Here is a 14,156-nt window from a genome sequence, read left to right as displayed (position 1 = left end):
TATTATCTAAACATGAAAGCAAGGTTGATATGGAATTCAAATGAGAGTAAAAATAATTTTAAATCATTGAAGATAATATATCTGAGCTTTTTAGTATATGAAAATTCATGTTTAAATGTTTTATAATGTTCTATTAGAGATATGCTTTGTAAAATTACCATCTTCCTACTATTACAACTTCCTGTGTCTGTGAAGAAAGTATAAAATTATATAAAATCCAACTATTTTCAACACAAAATACATTTTTTATGGCTTTCATATAAAAACTTGAGTTTTCACAAAGTGACGTATGTTTAAGAAAAGAACAAACAGTGATGAACTTAGGCTACACTTCTGTAGACATGTGCTTTGTTCCCTCAAAGCATATTACTTCCGATAATCTTGCTCCTTAGAGGCTTGTGTGACCAACCTTCGGCTTATGAGCAGTGTTGTCCTGTAAATTCATGTTAGGCTTTCCACAGGAAACTGTGGCTGTCCCGCCAAACTGCTAGTTTTTAAGCCCCTTGTGAGCAGGGGACTATGTGTCTATTAATTTTATATACTCCCAGAAATGAGCACATAGTTCTTAAAAATAAGTAGTGAATTAAAATATTGGAAAGGAGGAGCTACAAGTTCAGAAAGTAGTTACATTGGAGCCTTGGTGAGAGGGAAAAATATCTGAATGAGGCTCTAGGTGTAGCTGAAAGTGTAATCTCACTTTCATTTTTAGTATGCCAGTTTATACATGTTTCTTTAACATGTAATAATTGACTGCTGACCTTACATTGCAATATACTTCACCGTCCTGTTTACACCTTTTTAAGTTAGATGTTATTTTCACAAGTATATTCCACCAAAATGTGTACTGTATTTCCTATTAAATTGCATCAGTCTTGAAATTAAAGTGAGGATGGCATTTCATGAAAACAAATACCAATTAAAATCTGTGGACAAAAAGATAGATATGCATTTTATTTGTTTTCTTTTTTAAAACTTTTTTTTTTTTTTTTTGGCATTTTAAAGCCTAGCTGGCTCCCCATACCCTGCACTCTCCCACCAAGAATTGGGGTTTCACCATGTTGCCCAGGCTGGTCTTGAACTCCTGAGCTCAAGCAGTTCACCCACCTTGGCCTCCCAAAATGCTGGGACTACAGGCATGAGCCACTACCCTGGCCCTTACTTGTTTCCTTTTGCATTTTAAAACAAAATTGAGAAATCTGATAACCCTGGAACAAAATGATCAGTTTAAAAAGATGACACGCATGAATCTTCAATGATATTTTCTCATTCAAGGAAATGATAGCTAAGGGTGAATGGGTGTGCAGTGAGTCCAGAGTCCCAGCGAGTCAAGGGGGTCAGGCTGGCAGAAATATGAGCGAGACAGAGTAGACAAAAGCTAACTAGCATGGCCAGGAGGGGCCTTTTCAGATCAAGTGTACTCCATCACTGAACAGATATAAAGGCCATTGCTCAGGACTCACTCAGACAGGCATGTTCAATATCCTAGCATATGGACCACTGGTCAAGGTTCCATGGTATAGGCCTTTGGGGGCAGCGGCATAGCTCCTCCCTGTATCATTCCTCTGTGACATTTTATTATGGATTGCCTTGGACTTGTCTATATGTATGGCCTTACCTCTCCAACTCACATGAGTTTGTTGGGGGCAAGTTCTCTTTTTTTTTTTTTCGAGATGGAGTTTCACTCTTGTTGCCGAGGCTGGAGTGTAGTGGCACAATCTCAGCTCACTGCAACCTCCGCCTTCCGGGTTCAAGCGGTTCTCCTGCCTCAGCCTCCTGAGTAGCTGGGGTTACAGGCGCCCACCACCACACCCAGCTAATTTTGTATTTTTAGTAGAGACGGGGTTTCTCCACGTTGGTCAGGCTGGTCTTGAACTCCCGACCTCAGGTGACCTGCCCCCATCAGCCTCCCAAAGTGCTGGGATGACAGGCGTGAGCCACTGCGCCCAGCCAGCAAGTTCTCTTTTTATGCCCTGGTTAGGATTTCAATATAGTGCTCACATTATAAGGGGTCGACTTTACAGGCCCAAGGTCTGCTTAGAACCTTCTCAGCATTGAGATGGCGCTCTGCCTATGGTGCCAAACCAAACGCTAGCATGGTGGCTAGAAATTCTGCCTTTAGCCAAAATATCACTTGAATCCTAGCTGTTTAGCACTGGACAAGTTACTTCACCTCTCTGAACCAGTGTCATCTATAAAATGAGGATAACTGAAGTGCCTACTTTACGGAGTATTGAGAACTGAAGCTTTTAAGTACACACACTTGTAGATGTTTGTATTGATTTAGTTCTAATGGTCTAAGGTTCTCTGGAAACCTCTCAAGTAATTTGAGATCTCCGCTGGTTGATCTCAGCTGGTTGGAGCCTTACTATCTTTTGACTTAATATACACAGTAAGGCCGGGCGCGGTGGCTCAAGCCTGTAATCCCAGCACTTTGGGAGGCCGAGACGGGCGGATCGGGCAGATCATGAGGTCAGGAGATCGAGACCATCCTGGCTAACACGGTGAAACCCCGTCTCTACTAAAAAATACAAAAATCTAACCGGGCAAGGTGGCGGGCGCCTGTAGTCCCAGCTACTCGGGAGGCTGAGGCAGGAGAATGGCGGGAACCCGGGAGGTGGAGCTTGCAGTGAGCTGAGATCAGGCCACTGCACTCCAGCCCCGGCGACAGAGCAAGACTCCGTCTCAAAAAAATATATATATATATACACAGTATAGCTAAACCTGTAATATAATAAAGTGAAAGAAATGCAGTATTCTGTAATTTAAAGATAAGGGAAAATTAGTTGTTTCTATCAGGATAAGTTTCAGGGAACCAAATATTTGTACTTAAAGAGATAGTCCTTAAGATCAGCTACATACCAAGGTATCAGGAAAGTCCCTCCAGTCCCCATTCTCATTCCACAAGGCCATTTCAGCCCAAAGGACCTCTGGCTTGCAGCTGGGCTGCTTCTGTGCCATGTTCAGAGCTCAGAGATCTTTAAAAGACTGTCTTGGGTCCTGTTTGCTCCGAGGTACTAGGCAGGGTCTTGCTGCCCACCAGCCACTTACAGGTGCATCTCAGTCTTCCTCTCCCAACCAGGAGAAATGGCTTTCTAGCATAGGGGCATGGCCTACTGATCCCATTTAAGGCATCTAGTCCCTTCCTGAGACTCTCTTGTTGCTAGAGCATCTAGCCACACAACAGTGTTGTGGTCAACAGTGAACCTCATATCTGACTGTGGTCCCATAAGATATAATACCATAATTTTACTGTACCTTTTCTATGTTTAAATATGTTTACTTTTTATTTTTATTATTTTTTGAGAGTGCCTTACTCTGTTGCAGGCTGGAGTGTGGTGACATGATCAGAGCTCACTTCAGCTCCATTTTCTAGGCTTCAGCGATTCTCCCACCTAAGTCTCCCAAGTAGGTGGGACTACAGGTGTGTGCTACCACACCTGGCTAATTTTCTTTTTTTTAAAATTAGAGACAGTGTCTCACAGTGTTGCCCAGGCTGGTCTCAAACTCCTAAACTCAAGGGATCCTCCTACCTCGGCCTCCCAAAATGCTGGTGTTACAGGTGTGGGCAACTGCCTGCAGCCTAAATGTGTTTAGATACAGAGATGCGTACCTTTGTGTCACAGCTGCCTACAGTATTCAGTACAGTAACATGCTGTGCAGGTTTGTGGCCTAGGGGCAATAGCCTGCACCATATAGCCTAGGTGTGCGGTAGGTTTATACCATCTAAGTTTGTGTAACTACACTCTGATGTTTGCACGATGAAACTACCTAACAATGCATTTCTCAGAATGTATCTCTATCATTAAGCTAGTATCTGTCATTAAGCAACGCCTGACTGTATTTCTATATTATGCTCTGCTACATCCCTCACCTGAGCCAATGAATAAAAGGTGATCACTTGCTTAATAGGAAAAAGGAAAGGGGAAATAATAGGAAGCCCTGTGAACTCAATTCAGGACCTGGAAAACCTGGGCTCAACAGCTGCTTGATCTGGTTAGGTCACTGGCTTTGCTTGCCCATCTAAACTAGTACTGATGGCTCCTACCTCAAAGGGTTCTTATGAGAATGAACACAAGACAGTAGGTGAGCATGGAAGTTCCCTGACTTAGAGCGAGCAGTGATTTGTGTCTGTCTCCCCAGCATCCATCCCAGGGCAAGGCACATGGGAGGCAGTAGGAGCTGGTGCAAACCACTGGTGAATCTAAGCCACTGTTGAGAGAGATGCCTGACATTCTTATTCACTCCGGCCTGCAGCTGCAACCTGTTGACTCCCGTTTTACTCTTTGTTGAACACAGAAATGTGTTCATTTTTTCCCTCCAGGACAGCAAATAATATCTTGGAATGTGGCAAAAAAGATAAGCCCCTAGGGTCAGGCGCGGTGGCTCACACCTGTAATCCCAGCACTTTGGGAGGCCGAGACAGGCAGATCACCTGAGGTCAGGAGTTCAAGACCCACCTGACCAACATGGAGAAACCCCGTCTCTACTAAAAATACAAAATTAGCCAGGCATGGTGGCACATGCCTATAGTCCCAGTTACTCAGGAGGCTGAAGCAAGAGAATCGCTTGAACCCAGGAGGTGGAGGTTGCAGTGACCTGAGATCATGCCATTGTACTCTAGCCTGAGCAACAAGAGCAAAACTCTACCTCCAAAAAAAAAAAAAAAGCCCCTATATATTAAGTTTTACTGTGGCCTCCACAGTGATGATGGGTACCACGAAGAATATAACAAAATGTAAGGCATGCTCACTCCCTTCAGATAGCTTATAATTTGGAGAAACAGGCCACAACACTTAAAAGCCAAGATAATATATGAGAGAAATAAGTCAGTTAAAAACGGACATCTCAAGGGAAGCCATGAGCAGGAGCCATGAAGCAGTGTATGTGTTAGACTGAAGTAAGGGCTAGTGTGGCATGACAGGGGCTGGAGCTGGCTTATGTTAGGTAGTTTTCAGCTGCAAAAACAAACAAACAAAGAACAACCAAAACATCTTAAGGGGTAAGAATATCTGTTATTTCACGTAGCAGCAAACCTGGAGCTCAGAAGTTCAGGCAGGGCCCAAGTTGTTTCCACCTTCCTATTCCTCCATTCTTAGCATGTTGGCTTTTGTCCTCAAGCTGGTTCCCTTGTGGGTCTCAATTGGCTACCACAGTTCCAAGTTCCACAACAACTTGGAGCAGCATAAGAAAACTTTCTCCCAGAACCCTCCCAGCTGTCTTCCTCACATATCTCTTGGCCAGATTGTCACATATCTGGGCCTACACCAATCCCTGGCAAAGGGAAGGGCGTTACCAAGATTAGTTTAAACTTAAGATTCACCCCTAAGGTCTGGGGCTGGGGAGGGGCCTTTCGCTGAGTACACAGTTAGGAGAGGAGTGTACATTCTAATAAACAGGGCTTCTTCCAGCAAGGGAGGTGAGATGGATTTAGAAAGGCAACCAAGCCGGGCGTGGTGGCTCACACCTGTAATCCCAGCTACTCAGGAGGCTGAGGCGGGAGGATCAGTTGATCCAAGGAGTTTGAGGTTACTGTAAGCTATGATGGCACCAATACACTCCAGCCTGTGTGACAGAGCAAGACCTCATTCTTTTTTTTTTTTTTTTCTTTAAACAAAAGGTAACCAACAGTGTCTGCTATATAGGTAGTGTGTTGTTGGGAAGAAAAAAGGAAGGATTTGGTAACACAATAGCATCCTAGACTCTGAAATAGATCACCTGGGTTCAAACCCATGTCCTGTCATTTAATGACCTGAGTAAGTTAACATCACGATGCCTTAGTTGCCTCATCTCTGAAATGGGATTATAATGGTTCCTAGCCAGACTATAAATTTCATGGGGACAGGGTCTCAACTTGCTCACTGAGTTCTCCCCAGCACCTAGCAGAAAGCATTGTACCTAGCAGGTACTCAGTAGATATTTGTTGAATGGGTTAGTTAGTTGTATTGTGAGGATTAAGTGAGTTAGTGTATGGCAAGGGTCCAACACAACACATAGTCTAAAGTACGTGCTCAAAAAAATAGTGTTTCACTGCAGGCTTTGTAGAGACCTTTGGAACCCTCTGTCAGCGGTCCCCAACCTTTTTGGCACCAGGGACCAGTCTCAGGAAGACAGTTTTTCCACAGATGAGGGGTGGTGGGGGATGGTTTTGGGGTGAAACTAAATTCTCAACCTAGATCCCTTGCATGCACAGTTCACAATAGGGTTCGCATGCCTATGAGAATCTAATGCCACTTGCAGGAGGCAGAGCTCAGGCAGTAATGCTTGCTTGCCTGCTGCTCACCTCCTACTGTACAGCCCAGTTCCTATCAGGCCACAGACCGGTACCAGTCCGCAGCCCAGGGGTTGGGGACCCCTGCTGTGTGTGTGTCTTTTGGCTCCTTTGCACCACCTATGCTGCCAGGCTTAGCAGCAGCCCTAGAAACAGGTGTGTCAAGAAGGCTCTGCTCCTGGTGGGCTGGGGCTGAGATGGCAGAGGCCCATCCTATCATATGCCAGAAAGAGGACACACCTGTGAGCCCAGGACTTGGGACTCTACAGTTTGCAGCTCTGCTCAGACTGGCTTCTGGGCAGCTCCTCACTTTGCCATTAACTCCTCAGAGTCAAGACCCAGACGCCGCGTGGACCAGCCCCACTCCTAAGGTCATCTGGTCAGGGTCTGCAGGGGTGACCCTTTCACTGACAAAAGGCTTTTATTTTTGGTCCTATCCCTAGTGAAGTCCCAGCCAGTCTTGGTAGTCCCCCCGTTTTCCTGCTCTGACAGAGATGGGCCAGCCCCTCCCACAGGGGCTGCTCTGGGGAAAGGCTCATCCACAGGCTAGGCCTCTGCCAGGCCTGCTGCCAGCCACTGAGCCTTTGGAGACTGAAAGCTGACTCCCCACTGAGGTGTAGGCCTCCGTCCAGCCAGCACAGAGGGAGGCACACCCCTTGAAGCAGTACCCACAGGCCCGGTCACAGCAGGCTGTGGCCAGACCCTGATTGAGTGGCTCCCTCTCAGCCATCTGTTCAGTCACCCAGAAACAAGTCAAGTCAAAGCTCCCAGTGAGTTCCTGCCTCAGCCATGTGGTGTCACAAGGAAAGCCAGGGCGTTGCGACTTCCTGATTTGGGAGAAGATGTGTACACACATTGAGCCTCAGACTCCTTATCTGTAGAACTTGGAATAACGATACCTACTTCATGGTGTTTTGAGGAGTCCATGGAATCACAGATGGAAAGGGCCTAGATGTACTACGCCCTACGTGTTGGAGACTTCACATAAAAGGGTTTTCAGCTGCTGCCACCCCAGCTTGTGAAATCAAGTATTTTCACAATTCCATACACCTGGTCCTGGAAAAAAGAATTTCATTCCCTGTTCACTTACTTGAAAATCCCTCCTTTTTTTTCGAGAGAGAGGGTCTCTGTTGCCCAGGCTGGAGTGCAGTGGCCAAATCTCAGCTCATTGCAACCTCAACCTCCCAAGCAGATGGGACTACAGATGTGCACCAGCATGCCTGGCTAATATTGTTTATTTTTTGTGAGACAAGGTCTTGCTGTTGCCCAGGCTGGTCTCGAATTCCTGGACTCAAGAGATCCTCCGGCCTCAGCCTCCCAAAGTGCCAGGATTAAGGCGCGAGCCACCACGCCCAGCCTGAAAACCCTTTCTCCTGAGGGAAAACTGTTCGAGAAGTCAACAGCAGAGTCCCTTGCCAGGGCCTCTTCCAATACTGATGAGATTCTGGTCTGTGCTCCCCTCCCTCATAATTGTATAGCTTTGTGACTAGAGATTGGGTAAAAAGGGAAGACCTTGCCAAATGGTGCCCTCCTGCTACCCTCTCTGGCTGTCTGCTGACATTGGCTACTTGTCTTGAGTCTCTTGTCACTTACTGTGCCCACCCTTGGCCCCTGCCAGCATCCTCCACACACCTTGCCCACAAGAGGACAGCGGGAGCAGGGCCACAGGGGAGGGCTTGCAAGGGACCTATCTGACAAGGCCCTGAAACTTCCCTCCCACTGAGGACCCCAGGACTTCACTTAGTCATCCCCTACTTTGCTGCCAATACTTTGGGGGCAGGCAAATGTCCAGGAAGCGTCTGTTCCTCTGTACGCTCCCGGCCAAGGAAGGCACTTGAGAAACATCTCTTGAAGGTAGAGCCCCTGCTTCTGGCCTAGCTCTCCTGGAGGCGCAGGGCTGACGAGTGCCGCCAAGGTAAGGCCATCTCTGGAGTATGGGATATACAGGCCTCCAGTGGCAACACCTCATTAATCAAGCCCTTCCTTTCCGGAACCTGCCCTGACTTGGGATGGTGGGAAGGAAGGAGGGCAGAATCTGTTCCTCCCTTCCTGGCCCTGTGGTGAGAGGCGCTGACTAGTGTAGGTGGGTGGAGACAGGCCCATCAGAACGCCTGAGTGAGGCACCTTCTGTACATGCAGCACAAGCGCGTGTGCAGTGTGGGGAAGAATCTAGAAAAATGTGGCAGGAAATGAATTTTACCCACACACTGGAGCCCTAGGCTTTGTTTCTAGAAGTTTTTATTATTCTTTAGGAAAACTTGGGAAGCACTGGTGTATGAAAATTTTTAGAACTTCATTGCTACATGGCCTTTCCAAAGACATCCCCAGATGGTTTTTTTAAAACCATACAGTGGGACAAGGTTGATATAAACAGTTGTTCCAGCTGAATCCAACTCACCAAAATGATGCAGGTGAGGCAAATTACTTTTGAGACTGCAAGTACTGTATATGTCCATTAACAAAAACACAGTAAAAGACTAAGAAATTGTAAGCATACTGGCTTGGCTGATTCACGCTGCTGCAAATCCCTAGGAGCCAAGATTCAAAGGTAGAAATGTCTGTGGTGACAGCACCACCACTGCCTTTGACCAAATTACAGATCTGTCACACTCAGAGCTTGCTGCTAGCATGGGGCTGCCATCGGCAGCAAAGGAAACTCCATGGGTCTGTGAGGAGGAACAGCTGAGTTCCTGACTGCCTTTAATTTTCTCTGAGGCTTTGCTGAATCACCTAATCTCTTGGGGCTGTGGTTTTCTCACCTGTAGAAGGAGGGCCAGGGCTGATGTCCCTAGAGTGCCTTTCAGCTCTGGGATGCACGCATTCTAAGGAGGGTGGCTAGAGCACAGAACCTCTAAAGATGTTCATTCGTTCCTTCAACAAAGTTTACTTGAGCACCTGCCATGTGCTAAGCACCAGGGCCCACCACTGGCCCAGAGACACAAGCATCTGCTGTCCTGCCCGCTGCAGCAGCAGCCACCTTTGCAGGCTAGTGGAGCCCCCTTTCTACAGCCTGTGGAAAAAAAACTGGTTCTAAATTTGCAGATCCTCTCATCAAATCAGGAAGTCATGAAACATGATATAATAGAGGAACTGATCTCAGTTTGCACAGGCCATCAGTTTCACAAGACAGGAATCAAATATCAACAATGACTGATTATCACACTCAGGAATTGAAAATAATTAGAAAAAGTGGCAGAGATGCTGTGGCAACCATTGTCTGGTCCCCTCTGGTCTCCAGCACCCATTCCCCCTTTGGTTTAGTAACAGCACCCTAACTTTCCTCCCTATATCGTGTGATAATGGAATAGGATACCCTCCCTGAGAAACAGGCATACGACCTGAGCCAGCCAATCAGACTCCTTCCCTGCAAGGATGCACTAGGTGGACAGCATGGTGGGAGCACCTCTCATCCAGGCAGGGGTGATCTGTGGGACTGCAGTCAGTCCTTACGCTTAAGAGACCCCAGGACTGCCATAGCTTCTGTCCTGGACTTGATTCTCCAGGCTGACAGAGAACCTGACTGATGCAGATTCAGGGGAGGTGGTTTGTTTTGTTCTCAGTTCCTTTCATGAAATGGCTATTATCTCTGCTAGCTACTATAGCAGAAATCTGGAAAACATGATTTTTCTTGATTTATGAAATTACTGATGTTTCTTCAGGAATTTCTGCCTGCTTCTCATCAACAGGCAGAAACTTAGAAATGTTACATTTCTTAAAGAGAGTCATGGTAATTATTATCTGAAAAAGATGATAGTGGTTTGAATTTAACGTAATGTACTCTATCTCCTGCCTTAGTGCCCTCACATTGTCATGCTGCCCTCCCTCTAACAACATTTCTGAAAATTTGAAAGACACGAGGGAAGAAAAAGTATTTTCCACATCCCCACATTTTTGCCTTACAGTGGAATTTGTAGAGGAAAATGTGCAAATGTACAAGTTTTAAGTACTATCCATAGCTCTTGGGTTTCTATTATTAGGTTTTGTTTGTTTGTTTGTTTTGAGACTGAGCCTCGTTCTGTTGCTGCCCAGGCTGGAGTGCAATGGCGCAATCTGCTCACAGCAAACTCCACCTCCCGGGCTCGAGCAATTCACCTGCCTCAGCCTCCTGAGTAGTTGAGATTACAGGCGCCCATCACCACACCCTGCTAATTATTGTATTTTTAGTAGAGACGAGGTTTCGCCACATTAGCCAGGTTGGTCTCAAACTCCTGACCTCAAGTGATCCACCCGCCTCGGCCTCCGAAAGTGCTGGGATTACAGGTGTGTGCCACTGCGCCTGACCTATTATTAGTTTTAAAAGCATACACTCCTTTATTTTAAATTTTGTATTGTTTAAATACAACAATACATGTTCACTGAAACAATGCAAGAGTGTAAAAAGTCCAAAGTGAAAGACCCCTGTCACCAGCACTCCTATTTCCAAGGATAACCATATTGACAGTTTGTGGTTTAAACATACAGATATAGAAATATCTTTAAATAAAAAACTTATATGAGATTATGCCATCTCATATTTTCAAGTTAACATTGATCAACCTGGTCTTTTCTCTCAACTATGGTGGTCATCCTTCCTCATACATACAGACTGACCAAACTCATTCATTTTAAGGCTGCAGATACTTCATTGCATGGGGATGTATCATCCTGTATTAATCTGTCACCCAATGAATCTGCCCAATTGATGCACATTTTGGTGGCTTCCAGTTCTTTGCAGTTACAAACAGTGCTACCGTGAATATTCTTATACCAATATCTTCAGGCCGATGTGCAACTATTTCTTAACTTGGATTCCTAGAAGTGCATTTGCTGGATCAAGTACATACACATTTTGAAATTTTGGTCAAAACTGTAAAATTGCCCCCCAAGAAGACTGTACCGATTCACTCTCCCACCTGCCTTTTTTTTTTTTTTTTTTCCACTGTATTATGGCAGGGAGTGGTATATCCCTTTTGTTTTGGTTTGCATTTCCTGGATCATTCATTAGTGAGACAGAGCAGAAGTGGATTATATATAAGTTTACACACAGAATTACATGGAGATACAAAAAGAAGAAAAATACAGCGTTCCTCTTCAAAGCGAACTGATAACTTAGTTAGAGGGAAATGTTTCATGATGACCACAAATGGAATTTTTTTGTTTTTTTGAGACAGAGTCTCGCTCTGTCACCAGGCTGGAGTGCAGCAGCGCGATCTCGGCTCACTGCAACCTCCGCCTCCCGGGTTCAAGCGATTCTCCTGCCTCAGCCTCCCGAGTAGCTGGGATTACAGGCACACGCCACCACGCCTGGCTAATTTTTGTATTTTTAGTAGAACGGGGTTTCACCATGTTGGCCAGGCTGGTCTCGATCTCTTGACCTCATGATCCGTCCGCCTCGGCCTCCCAAAGTGCTGGGATTACAGGCGTGAGCCATCGTGCCCGGCCACAAATTGAAATTCTTATGTTTAATGCCATGATATCTAACTGCATTCAATCAAAATGTCTACGCATGCAGCCTGAGACCTTTGCGCAGAAGGTGCCTAGGGTCATGGTTTGGGAAGATTAATCTGCCACCAGTGGAGGGGTGGATAAAAACTAATGTTTATTGGGATCAAGATGAGCAGTCTCTGTGCCAGAAACTTTATTCATTTAATTCCCACAGCCCTGTGAGGCAGGTGAAATCATCACCATTTTATGGATGAGGAAATTGAAGTTCAATTGGTTCAATAACATGCCAAAGGTCACTCAACTGACGAACAGTGGAGCTCAGATGCAGAAGACTGAAAACTCAGAGCCTGGGCTTTTAACCAAACACCACATGACTTCGCTACAGAAGAAAGTTAGAAAGAGTTTTCAAAAATAAAATGTGGAGCCGGGTGCCACCTTGGATATAAGGGACTGGGGGATGGAAAGAGTCAAGAACTCCCAGGCTTCCCTCTGGCTGTCAATAGCCAGTGGGTCCTGGCAGTGGCAGCTGGGCCATCAGAGGTGGCGCCCGAAGTGGGGCAGGCACAAAATGGGTTTTGGGGCCAGCGTTTGCCCAGGTGATGGTCAAAGCCACAGAAAAAAGGTGTTTTGACGGAGTGGTGGCTGAATGTGGGGAGAGATGAGCAGGGGACCAAGCCTGGAGCTTAGGGAGCCCACAATTGGACACTGGGAGAAGAAAAGGGGCCAGCGGAGGAGACACTGAGGCTAGGAATGGGAAGGGCACTGTGGAAGTCTGGGCTCCACCTGGCGCTCCGGGGAACTGGTGGGGGGCACATCAAAGAGCTCAAGCTGCCTCACCAGCAAATGCCTCTGTTTTTGACCAGTGAAATAAAGGGACCCAGTTAAGTAACTGGTTTCTGGTTCCTGCCAACCCAGAAAGCCGGCACCGGCCCTGCCTCACATCCCGTGTGCCACTCTCAGCTTTCGAAGCAAAACCAGCTGAGGCCAGCACCTGCCAGGTCTGAATGCGCAGCTCCAAGTTCTGGGGGGTGGGGGTGGGGTGAGCCAAGGAGGTCTGGCTTCTCTAGGGCAAGGGTAGGGAGGACAGCAGGGAGGCTCACCCTGAGCCCGCAGGCAGCCCTTCCTCCTCCTCCCCTTCAGCAAAGAAAGGCAGAGAAAAACGTGTTTTTATAAATAGCTCCAGCCCCAGCTGATTTGTAAATTCCGTGGGTTTTTTTGTGTCAATGACATCACCTTCCTCCCCATGGCAACCCCCGACGATATCAAAATTGCCAAGCAACGTTGGAGCAGCTCGGCGCCCCAAACGAGCAGGTCGATGCCTGAGGATTTAATGGAGAAATCCCAAAGTGAGCCGGGGCGCACGGTGGAGGAGGGGCGCGCCGCAGCCGGGGCTGCCGGGCCCTGATGGGCGGGAGCGGGGTGGAGCGGCCTCGCCTGACAGGCAGCCCTGGGCGCTGGGCTCCGCGGCCACACTCTGGAGACAGCCACGGTCCAGGCAGGTGGGGGAGGGCGCTGCTCCCGTCCTGATGTACCAGGAGCCGCCAGCAGCCATCCAGGTGACTAAGCCTGCCCACTAGCACTGAGTCACCGCCCGCCTGGAGCTGTTCTTGCTTCTCCTTTGCATCTGATTATTTTGGGAGCTGGAAACTTGGAGCTGCACCTGAGTCCCGCCCCTTCTAGCTCTCCCCTCCCTACCTTGGGCTCCAGGAAGATGGGACTTGCTGTGAGTCTGCTGCCACCCGTTAAAGATATGGAAGACACTGTGGGGGCCAGAGGTGCCCGGGGGGCTGTGGCAGCAGGCAGAGTGCAATAGCAGATATGGTGGTCAGGCTGCCCGTGTGTGTCCTCTGGAGGTGTAAGGACAGAAGGGCAGTCTTGTCCGAGCTGACTGGAGTCCTCCCGGGCTGGCTGTGAACTCATCTCCCAGGGGGATGTTTCTGTAAAGGAGTGGCTTCTGGGGTCAGAGTGGCATTTGGAGAGCGAGGCTGGATTGGCTTAGGCCGGCCTGGGCAGGTAGGTGGCTCTATGCTGGGCGTGGACCCACGTGTGTGTGAGTGCGAGAGTGTGTAAGCCAGTGTGTGTGCCGTCCGCCTGCTGGGGACAGCAGCTGGGTCCAGCAGAGAGCTGGCTGTGGGCCTGACAGCAGTTTATCCTAACTGATGCTGGGTGGGCGCAGGCCCTGAGATGGGCTTCAGGGAGAGGGGACGCCACACACACAGCCTGAGCAGGGTGAGGAGCAGCTGCCAGCCCCGGCAGGCCCAGGCCCTGTCTGGGTGCACAGGACCGAGACACAGCAACATGCCCAGGTAGGAAGCCTTCCGGAGGGGCTGGCCAGGGTGAGAGCCCATCACTGGGGGGCTGGGCTGCCCCTTCATTCTGGCAGGTCTGGGTACCAAGGAAACAGCTGCCTACCAAGAACCTTGTCACTCTCTTAGGCAGGGCCAGTCAGCACCCATGTGCGTCT

At 47.9% G+C, this 14,156-nt stretch overlaps 1 protein-coding gene across 3 annotated transcripts in view; it reads left to right on the top strand.

Annotated features, from left to right (window-relative positions):
• Positions 1–12,965: 12,965 nt before the first annotated feature.
• Positions 12,966–14,156, top strand: part of PAK6 (p21 (RAC1) activated kinase 6) — a 38,327-nt gene continuing 37,136 nt past the window's right edge. Inside the window, exon 1 of one of the 3 annotated variants that reach the window (XM_023189406.2) lies at positions 12,966–13,705. The gene's annotated coding sequence lies outside the window, so the exon portion shown is untranslated. Of the gene's footprint in view, positions 13,999–14,156 lie in introns of all 3 variants that reach the window. The other 2 variants (XM_023189404.1, XM_023189405.1) reach the window with 2 other exon arrangements.

Source organism: Piliocolobus tephrosceles, chromosome 6, assembly GCF_002776525.5.
Source record: "Piliocolobus tephrosceles isolate RC106 chromosome 6, ASM277652v3, whole genome shotgun sequence".
NCBI lineage: Eukaryota > Metazoa > Chordata > Mammalia > Primates > Cercopithecidae > Piliocolobus > Piliocolobus tephrosceles.
The sequence above is the reverse complement of the archived record's forward strand: the minus strand, read 5'-3'. Positions and strand labels throughout refer to the sequence as shown.